We start from the raw sequence: 9,997 nt of genomic DNA on the forward strand, positions 1-9,997 counted from the left end.
AAGAAAAATGTTCTTTTTTAATATATATATATATATATATTTATTTATTTATTTACTTATTTTTTCAGAGGAAGGGAGATGGAGAGAGAGAGATATAGAAACATCAATGATGAGAGAGAATCACTGATCGGCTGCCTCCTGCACACCCCACACTGGGGATCAAGCCCACAACCCAGCCATGTGCCCCGACTGGGAATCGAACCGTGACCTCCTGGTTCATAGGTTGACGCTCAACCACTGAGCCCTGTCGAGGGGCAGCAGAGGCGACTCAGACCTCCAAGACGACCCACAGCATTCGCCACATTGTGACATGGCCCATCACCTATTTTGCTGAAGAAAAAAGTAAAATAAAACAAGTGTAATCTCCAGCAGAGCCCCCTTCTGACACGATTTTCTTGTCCATGAACACACAGGGCACCAGGACTGATCCTGGTGAGAGGTGCCCGCCCGCCAGGCCCAAGGCGCCAGGCCGCAGCCCTGCTGGGTTTCCTGGAGGCCCGTCTGGCACCCTCCGTGTGGCTCTCTGTTCTGTTGCCTGGAGGCCAGCGCAGCCTTCCGGGCCACTCAGGATCGGCCTGATGAGAAATGCGCCCTCGCTCCCCTGCTGGGGCCTTCAGAGGCTCCTGTTTGTTTTCAGAAATTGCTGCCTGATCGCTTTTTCATGGACAATGGGGAGCAATTTGGCATCGTACGTAATCCTGGATTACTGACTCGGTTAATATTTCATGATGTCGATGAGTCATTTGCATCTATAAAAACATGGGTCATGAAAAATTAAAGCTTTAATTGCTTCAGGTTTCTTTGTTTTTCTTTTTTTCTTTCTTTTTTTTTTAATGGTTGAGAATTTGTCTCTTAGCCGAGCTGTTTTCCAAGTCTCGGGCCCAGAGTTACTCAGACGAACCAGGGAATTTGGAAGCAGAACTTGAGGACTGATGGATGGGCCACAGGACGAGGAGGCGGGGTTTGGGGAAGAAGGAATGATCTGATGTATTGCTATTCTTCTTCAGCAAGAACAGCCTTTCACCAGGAAACAAAGGTCGAATCTATAATTGCAGAATTTCAGGCCGAGGACAGCCCAACACGAGAGATTGTGACAAGCGGCCCTCGGGAGGCTAGGCCGGGGCTCTGGTCTCCGTGGCAATGCCCCTGGGCTCCTCTGCATTAACTAGGCACCTCAGGTGTGTTTAGGCCACGGGTACCGCACACAGCAGACGTGGCCACTGCCCGAGGCCGTGCAGGGACTCCCCCAGAGTCCTCCCCTCCAGGCCGGTGCTTGTCCTGCCGGGGGTTCTCTCGGAAGATGGGGAAATGCCCCCGGAACCTGCGCAGGTTCCCTCGGAGGCGTATTTACTGTGTCTCTGTGGTACGAACAGCAAGGTAACCCTAGCACCTGCCGAAACAGAGCACAAACAGGCCGCCTGCTCTCCGCGAATCCGCTCAGACCTGTGTCCTGTGGCTCCAGAGCAAAGCCTTCCTGCCTGAGGGAGCCGGGCAGCGGGTTATACAGGAGGGTCAGCACCTCTTCCTCAAGGGCTTTAGCAGCTAAAGACAAAGAAGGGACAGCACTGGGCTCCCACCTCTTTTCAGTTCCCAGTGAATGAATAGATCCAGACAATGTCAATCATGGGGAAGAGAGAGAGAGAGAGAGAGAGAGAGAGAGAGAGAGAGAGAGAGAGAAAGAAAGAAGAAGAAGAAGAAGAAGAAGGAGAAGGAGGAGGAGGAGGAGGAGGAGGAGGAGTGGGAGGGAGAGAAAACCAGACATGTGTCTCCTGACGAAAGAACACACCACCACCTACAGTCTTGCCAAGAGGATTGGAAGTGAGACTGATGAAACCTCTGATTTCAGCTGCCAACTTTCAGGAAATCGGAGCACAGAGCAATGAGTGTGCAATCAGCAAAACCCCGGCTGGGGAAGCGCAGGCCCAGCGGCCCTCTATCTTAGAGGGACGGACGGGAACCTGTGAATCTACTGAGACGTAGAAGACGTAACACGGTGGGGGAGGCGGGAGAGGGTAAAGGGGATACTGGTGCTGGACGGAGACTTGCCGTGGGCGGTGAACACACCATGCAGTGTACAGAGGATGTGCTATAGAGCTGCACACCTGAAACCTATGTAATTTTATTAACCAATGTCACCGCAATAAATTTAATTTAAAAAAATAGACATAACACATGTTTTCAGAAGGCAAGCTGAGACTGTAGAGACTAGGAATGTGAGCAGGTGGGAGAATTATGAAGCACAAGGAAGGGATAGCCCTACAAGCCAGGAGAGTGTCTACGTTTAGGTCGGGAACCTTTCTTCCGCCCAGGGCCACTGGGGCATCTATGACACCATTCGGGGGCCGTACAACATGATCAACTTACAAACCAGCTGCTAAACTTGGTCAAACATTTAATTAACTCACCCCTAATGCCTTGGCAGGGCCAGACCAAATGATTTCACAGGCCTTACACGGCCCCCTGGCCGGACCTTTCCCACCCCTGCTCTAGGGGAAGGGGAGGAGCTGAGAGGACGTGGAGGGGCTTCTGAGGTGGCGTGAAAGTCAATCCTATGAGGTGAGCAGTGATGAAGGGATGGTCACCTGTAACTTGTGGAACTATACATTCATTTGATGTGGTTTCTATAGGTCTTTTGTTTTACACTTTTTAAAGGGGGCGGAGGAGAAAGCACTATATAGCTTCCCATTCACGGCAACGACGGTCACAGGCATTTGGGGGTCCTGAACGGTACCTGGCGTCTTCTAAGAGCCTGTTGCTGCCCCCAGGATGCCTGTAACAGGGGATGGGCACTACAGAGCAGAGACCCGAGTAGGTGGGTTACGGAGGACATGGCCTTCGAGGTCCTGCCTCCACGGATGGTGCTGCCTGGCAGCCGGGGGTGGGAGGGTGGTGATGGTGAAGGGGGGGAAGGCAGGTTCTGAGAAGCCAACACTTGTTCTGGGTACTCTCTGTCCTCCTCATGCCCAGATCCCAGGAGCTGTTTGCTAACGGGGTACGTGACAAAAAGTCATGGCTAGAAAGGACCTCAGAACCCCCTGCGCCCACCCACACCGGGCTCTCTGGGCTCATGTAGAAGGCAGACCTGGAGGGGCTGAGCTCAACTTCACACAAGCTCCCTGTGCCAGGCTGACACCTCCTGCAGTTGCCACTGGGGTCTAATCCAGCCCCTCCTGTATCTTCGGGGAGAGTAACCCCTCTGGGGGAGTAGCTGGAGAAATTGTTGTGCAGCAAATTGGCATAGACAGGACTAGAACCCCAGTTCACACAAGCTCCCTGCACCAGGCCGACACCTCCTGCAGTTGCCACCCGGGTCTAATCCAGCCCCTCCTGTATCCTCGGGGAGAGTAGCCCCTCTGGGGGAGTAGCTGGAGAAATTGTTGTGCAGCAAATTGGCACAGACAGGACTAGAACCCCATTCTCCTCCTCCTGCTCCTCCACCCACCCCAGCCCATTCCCCTGTTCCCTCCCTCCCTCCCCCCGGGGTAGAAGGCCCAGCAGGTTCCATTGTGAGTGAAGCAGACCTCATCCTGCCTTTCTGGTGCTTCCCACCGAACAGAGGACACTGGAGCTGAGCTGTGTGGAGCTGAGAGGTGGGTGGGGAGTCTCCCAAGCCGAGGGGAAATCTCCAGGTTCAGAGGGAGTTCCGCTCCGAGGAGGAGCCAGCGATGCCCAAGGCAGCTGGAGGTCACCGGGCCTGAGACAAGACGAGAGGGACAAGGAGGTGGCACCTCCGAGCGCCCCTGGACCCAGCCTGTCCCTCTGCACCTCAGATTGGGCTGTGCATCCCAATCCTCCTGGGGACTTAAAACTGCCTCTGCCCCTGCCCGGCCCCCGGAGTCAGCAGGCCTGGGGGAAAGCCCAGGAATCTGTATTTTTAAAAAGTGTCTCCATTTATTCTGATGGGCAACACGGTTTGGGAACTTGTGGCCTAGGAGATCTGGGGAAAATGAAAACAGTGAAGGGTAAGCGAGGTGCAAGCTCTGAATCCCCTCGCAGGCCCTCAGCACGCTCACTGGTCCCGCGGGAGGGGAGACACCACTTTGTGGGGTTGGGTCGGTGGCATCACATAATATCTGCGAAGAAGCAGTTTGGGCCATGGGACCGCGGGACCTGCTCTGTGCTTAGTGACTGTAATTAGATCCAGGCCTCTGGTTTCTAGGAGGACTATTTTTATTTTGTTTGTTTGTTTGTTTCTCTTTTTTTGTGGGGGGGCTGCTATTTTTAGAAGGAAGGGTTATTTTTATCACTCTGCAAAATAGTCGAGGGTTTTTTGGGAAACACTGCATTGCATTCCTCTCAAACCCAGAATAATTCCTGTCCCTCTAACCACCTCCCGCCCCCACTGAGAGCAGGGGATTGAGGGCCAAGGCTGTTTTAAATCTCTGCCCACCCCCAGCGACGCTGTATTCCCAGCTGGCCGTAGGGGTGAATCATCTTTTCCCTAAAAATAGACAGCGGACACAGGCTCCGTCCAGATTGGATTTCACCTCTTGTTTGTAAGGTTGGCGGCCTGGCAACCAGTGCTGAAGCTAAACTATCTGCTTGCAAATCTTAAATGGTGAAAGGAAGGCCTCGGGGTACGAATTCTTGGCGTTGGAGCAGTTATGTGGCAAAATCTCCAGATCCGAAAAGTTGAGCAAGAGATTTATTTGCACCACAACTATTCTTGCAAAATCAGCAACGACTCTTGGGCTATTTCAGCGGGAAGGCAGCCCCGGGACCAGGCAGCACAGCGAGTGAAGAGAGGGGAGAAGTGGGGGCCCAGTTGGCTCCTACGTGCTGCCAAAGTCGCTTTCAGGTGTAACGTCCATCGCTTTCGCTCTTAAAGCAGGGAACAAAACAGAGTGTACATGAACAGGGAGACAGGAGACGCTGACGGGGAGAAGGAGTGGCAGCAGAAAGGGGAAACGGGCATGTCTGTGGTTGAGGTTCGCTGGCCATTCCTCCCTCCGACCACCGCTCCGGGTTCTCCCTGACCATCGAGGCTACTCTGTAGATGAGCCAGCTTCTCCATGCTGAGCCCCTCTTCTAGGCCAGCATCACCGCTAAATAAAGGTCTTCCTTTATCTTCTCAACAAAGCTGACACAGGCCATAGTGCTCAGCAAACGTACCTGGAGCTTTAGAAGGACGTAAGATTACAAAACAGAACAGGAAAAGCTAACACCTGAGTATCAGATTCCACCCGGTGTCTGGCCCATCAGCCTTGTCCAGCTAGAAGAGCAACCCTACCGGCTACTTCTCTTCTTGGCACGATCCTGTCACCATATTGCATTCCTTCCACCCCAGGAGTGTGTTCCCCTCAAACACTACAGTTTCCCACGCCCAGCCTCAGGACAATGCTACTGATATTTAAATTTTTTAAAATTGATTTCAGAGAGGAAGAGAGAGATAGAAACTTCAATGATGAGAGAGAATCATTGATCGGCTGCCTCCTGCACGTCCCACACTGGGGATCTAGCCCGTCACGTAGGCATGTGCCCTGACCGGGAATGGAACCGTGGCTTCTTGGTTCATAATAGGTGCTCAACCACTGAGCCACGCCGGCTGGGCAATGCCACTGATAATTAAATAAGTACAAGCTGCCCATTCTCACATGCCTGGAGTGGCGTCTTGCTTCTCTTCCTGCCCTTGGAAATCACCTGTGGGTTTCTGTTCTTTCTGCATCCACATAACTCAGGGTAGTCGCATCTGGTCTGCCAAGGCCCTCGCCTCCTTCCCTCTGCCCCAGGCCCTGGGCACAAGCAGGGCTGACTTTCTGTAGGAGGCATTGGCATTGGCCTCCGGGGTATGATTAGAGACTCAGCAGGGAGACTGCTCACCACAGAACAGCCCCCTCCAGGTGCCGGTGGAGACTGGCGTTAAACACAAGTCTCTCTTTTCAGCGGCCCATGCCCTACGTGCTGGAGGGATTTGAGGGAAATGGGAAAGGCCATAAGAGAAGGTTAACGGTGCTCCTGGATTGTGACTTGTCCCTTCATTGCCACTCAGGTACCATTCCTTCCGTGAACTGCAGAGCCAGCACAGGGATTTAAGCATGAAACATGATTAGAAAAAAAAAAAAAGAAGTAATCAGTAAAAGAGAACATAAATGTTTGTACTAAATAAATAATCCTATATAATAAAAGGCTAATATGCAAATCGACCGAACGGCAGAACGACCAGTCGCTATGACGCGCACTGACCACCAGGGGGCAGATGCTCAACGCAGGAGCTGCCCCCTGGTGGTCAGTGCGCTCCCACAGTGGGAGCGCTGCTCAGCCAGAAGCCCTGAGGGCTCCCAGACTGTGAGCGGGCACAGTCCAGGCTGAGGGACCCCCACCCCCGAGTGCATGAATTTTGTGCACCAGGCCTCTAGTACTTTATAAAATATATATGCATATGCCAGGCAATATTGAATAAAAAACAAAAAAAGAGAAAACAGCTAGGTACTGTCTGAACACTACAATGACAACTTTTTGTTATTGTTGGTTTGTTTGTTAATCTTCAACTGAGGATAATTTTTCCATTGCTTTTCAGAAAAGTGGGAGGGAGGGAGAAAAGAGGAGAGAGAGAGGAAGAAAGAGAAACATCAATATGAGAAAGAGACACACACACACACACATCAACTGGTTGCCTCCTGCACTTGCCTGACCAGGAGTGGTGAACAAACCTGAAACCCAAATACATGCCCCTGACCGGGAATTGAACCCATGACCCTTCAGTGCATAGGCCAATGGTCTAACCATTGAGGAACACTGGCCAGTGCAACTCCCCCCACCCCTACGCATACACACTGTTTTACAAGAGCCTAATCTAAATTCTTCTACCATATCAATGCCCCTATATGTGAATATCCTGTTAACGCTAATAGAACAATGCTCTATGGATTATACAGATATACAGGATTCTGGGTTCCTCCACCAACATTTTGGGTCATGGAGATGTGTTTCCTAATTTCTGTATTCATTTTCTCATTACCAATCAGCACTCACGTCTGGCTGTTATCTCTAGCAGACACCTACCCACCTCCCTATCGGCCATCACCCCAGGGGCCCCCTTCACACTGAGCCCACTCCTCCCCCCACACCCCTTCTTAGAACTTGCTTCTTCCAAGTCCTAGCAGCTTAAGAAAGAATGTCCCTTCCTTTTAGGGTTACAGAGGGTGACTTCAAGACCAGTGAGTTGACACATGTTCCCGAAGTTGGGGTGTGATAAGCAGGCTTCATAAAAAAGTGGGTCTGAGGTGGACTCAGGGCTTCAGAATAGGGGGGTGGCCTCAGTGTGTCCCCAGCACAGAGAAGACAAGGAAAACATCTGAGTATGAGAAAATAAGATGGCACAAGCAGTGTTTTAAGAAGAATTGAACACAGTTGGATACCAATAATTTGGGAAGTTATAAAGAATCCTCTTGTGCAATAAGCACTTTTATTTAAGTAAACTTTTAAGTAGTTTGTTTATAAATTCATACTTAATCAATTTGGTTGTTTTATGCACAGTAGGTCGATATCAGCTAATTTAATTATGCAATGAGTTACTCATGGTTTGAGATTCTTCAAACTTTCCAAAAACTTATCATTCCTTAAGAACACTGAAGACTTCCCACACATTATCATATTGAACTAATCAAGTGGAGGCGGTAATGGACATCATCCTCATTTTCAGCTGAGAAAATTAATATAGGTACAAAGTGGTCAAGTCACTCGCCGAGGCCCAGGCAACCAGAACGTAGCCACGCTGGGACTCTGTACTGTCATTGGCTGACACTGGTATCTGGGGTTAGGTTGTGGCTACCTGCAAAGGCACCTATAAGGTGAACCTCCTGTTGGTGCTGTGGGAAGGCATGGCCAATGAATGTTTAATAGGGGCTTTGAGGCCCTCAGGAGAAAGTGAGTATGTATACCTCACTGAATTAAATATTCCAGCCCCAGTTCAAACCCGAAGAGCAGCTTCTGTATGGCTTTGGGGTGAGCCGGAAGCTTGCTTTATTATTGTTTTTTAAAATCTTTATTGTTGAAAGTCTTATGTTCCCCCTTTTCCCCCCACTGACCTCTTCCAGCGAGCCCCACCCTATAGTCTGTGTCCATGGGTTATGCATATTTGCATACAGGTTCTTTGGTTGATCTCTTCCACTCACCCACCCACCCACCCTCCTCCCTTCCCTCTGAGATTCATCAGTCTGTTCCATGCTTCTATGTCTCTGGATCTATTTTGTCCATTCATTTATTTTATCCATTAGATTCCACATATGAGTGAGATCATGTGATTCTTGTCTTTCTCTGACTGGCTTATTTCACTTAGCAGGATATTCTCCAGGTCCCTCCATGCTGTTGCAAATGGTAAGAGAGCCTTCTTTCTTACAGCTGCATAGCATCCCATGGTGAAAATGTACCACAGCGTCTGTATCCACTCATCTGCTGATGGGCATTTGGGCTGTTTCCGGATCTTAGCTATTGTAAATTGCACTGCTAGGAACATAGGGTGCATCCATCCTTCCTGACTGGTGTTTCCGACTTCCTGGGATCTATGGAAGCTTGCCTTAAATGCACCTGGAAGCGGAGGCGTGGACTCAGCGCAGAGGCGGCTCTGACTAGCCCGCGTGCGGCCCTGGAAGGTGCGCGTTCCACCTGGTGACGGTGGGTGAGACTCTCACGGGCACCACACGGCTCCGGGTGGCTCAGCCAAGTCCACTGCTGGGCGGTGGGTGATGTGGGGAGTCAGCACCCCTGGCCCGGCCCTTGCTGCCCACACACAGCCTGGGCCGTGGAACCAGCGCCCGCCCCCTCCCGCCCTGCCGTCCCGGGTGACCTGGGAGGGAGGCGGCCACAGCCAGCTTCTGGGCCCCTGGTTCTCCGCGGAAGGAGGCTGTTCCTCCCGCAAATCCTGAAGATACTGATAACCATCCGTTGCCAAGACAGCCATCCTTCCAAGAGGGTCAGACAGAGAAGCCACTCAGTCAGCAGTGATGTCGTTTGGAACCCGGGGGCCATCTGGCACCGAGTCAGGAGGCACACTTTCTCCTGCGCCTGCAACTTTCCTCCCGCCGGGCCTGGGAAACTGGCCGGCGCCCTGGCCCCGCAGCCAGAGCAGCAGCGGCGTTTGTCACTGCGCCTGGGCGAGAGAAGGGGCCCTTTGTGCGCAGCTCGCAGGCTCCCCGCCAAGCTGCCTCTCCCAGCCCGTCAGTGCTCCCTGCGGTGGGGGGAGGAGGGGAGGGGGGCAGCCTGGCAGCTCTTCTCAGGGCTGAGAAAGCCCGCCCTGCCGCCTTGGCTGGGCCCGGGGACTAGGTCACTGGTCCTTGGCCGAGGATTCACAGAGAGGAGCCAGGAGGGATGGGAAATGTCAGACCTCTCCCCCATGGAGACTCAGGGCCTCAGGGCGGCAAGAAACCCCTACGGCCAGCCGGCTCCCTGCGGGGATGAGAAATGCTGCCCAGCGAGAGTCACACAGCTTCGTGCCCGGGGGTCCTGTCGCCCAGAGCCAGGTCTGAGCCAAGCGGGCATCCCGCCCGCCGGCACCTCTGTTTGCTGGGGTCCCTGCCTCAGCCCCGCCTCTGCCACCGGCTCCTCAGCAGCACTGACGCTCCTGACTGTCGTGCCCCCAGTAACAGATTCATTTCCAAAAGGGGGATTCAGCCCTAGGCGGTTTGGCTCAGTGGATAGAGCCTCGGCTACAGGGGCATTAAACACATGGGCAGAGACGCGGACCTGAGCCCACCCACCCCCTCACTCACTCACCCCCGTGTCGGGGCCCAGCCACCGCGGCTCGGTGGCTCCTGCGGTTCCCCCACGGGGTCCTCTGGAAGCAGGTCTGAGGGCCCCTGGAGCAGACAGAGTATTTGTAACCACTGTTCGGGGTTGTAAAGCAACCGGTTAGGATTCGAGATGGGGCCATGGAAATCCCTGTGCTTTCTGCCAGCCTTCTAAGAATAGAGTAGATCGGAGACTTCCCAGAACTAAAAAAAAGAAAGGAAGGAAGGAAGGAAGGAAGGAAGGAAGGAAGGGAGGGAGGGAGGGAGGGAGG

Source organism: Myotis brandtii, unplaced genomic scaffold, assembly GCF_000412655.1.
Source record: "Myotis brandtii unplaced genomic scaffold, ASM41265v1 scaffold260, whole genome shotgun sequence".
Lineage (NCBI taxonomy): Eukaryota > Metazoa > Chordata > Mammalia > Chiroptera > Vespertilionidae > Myotis > Myotis brandtii.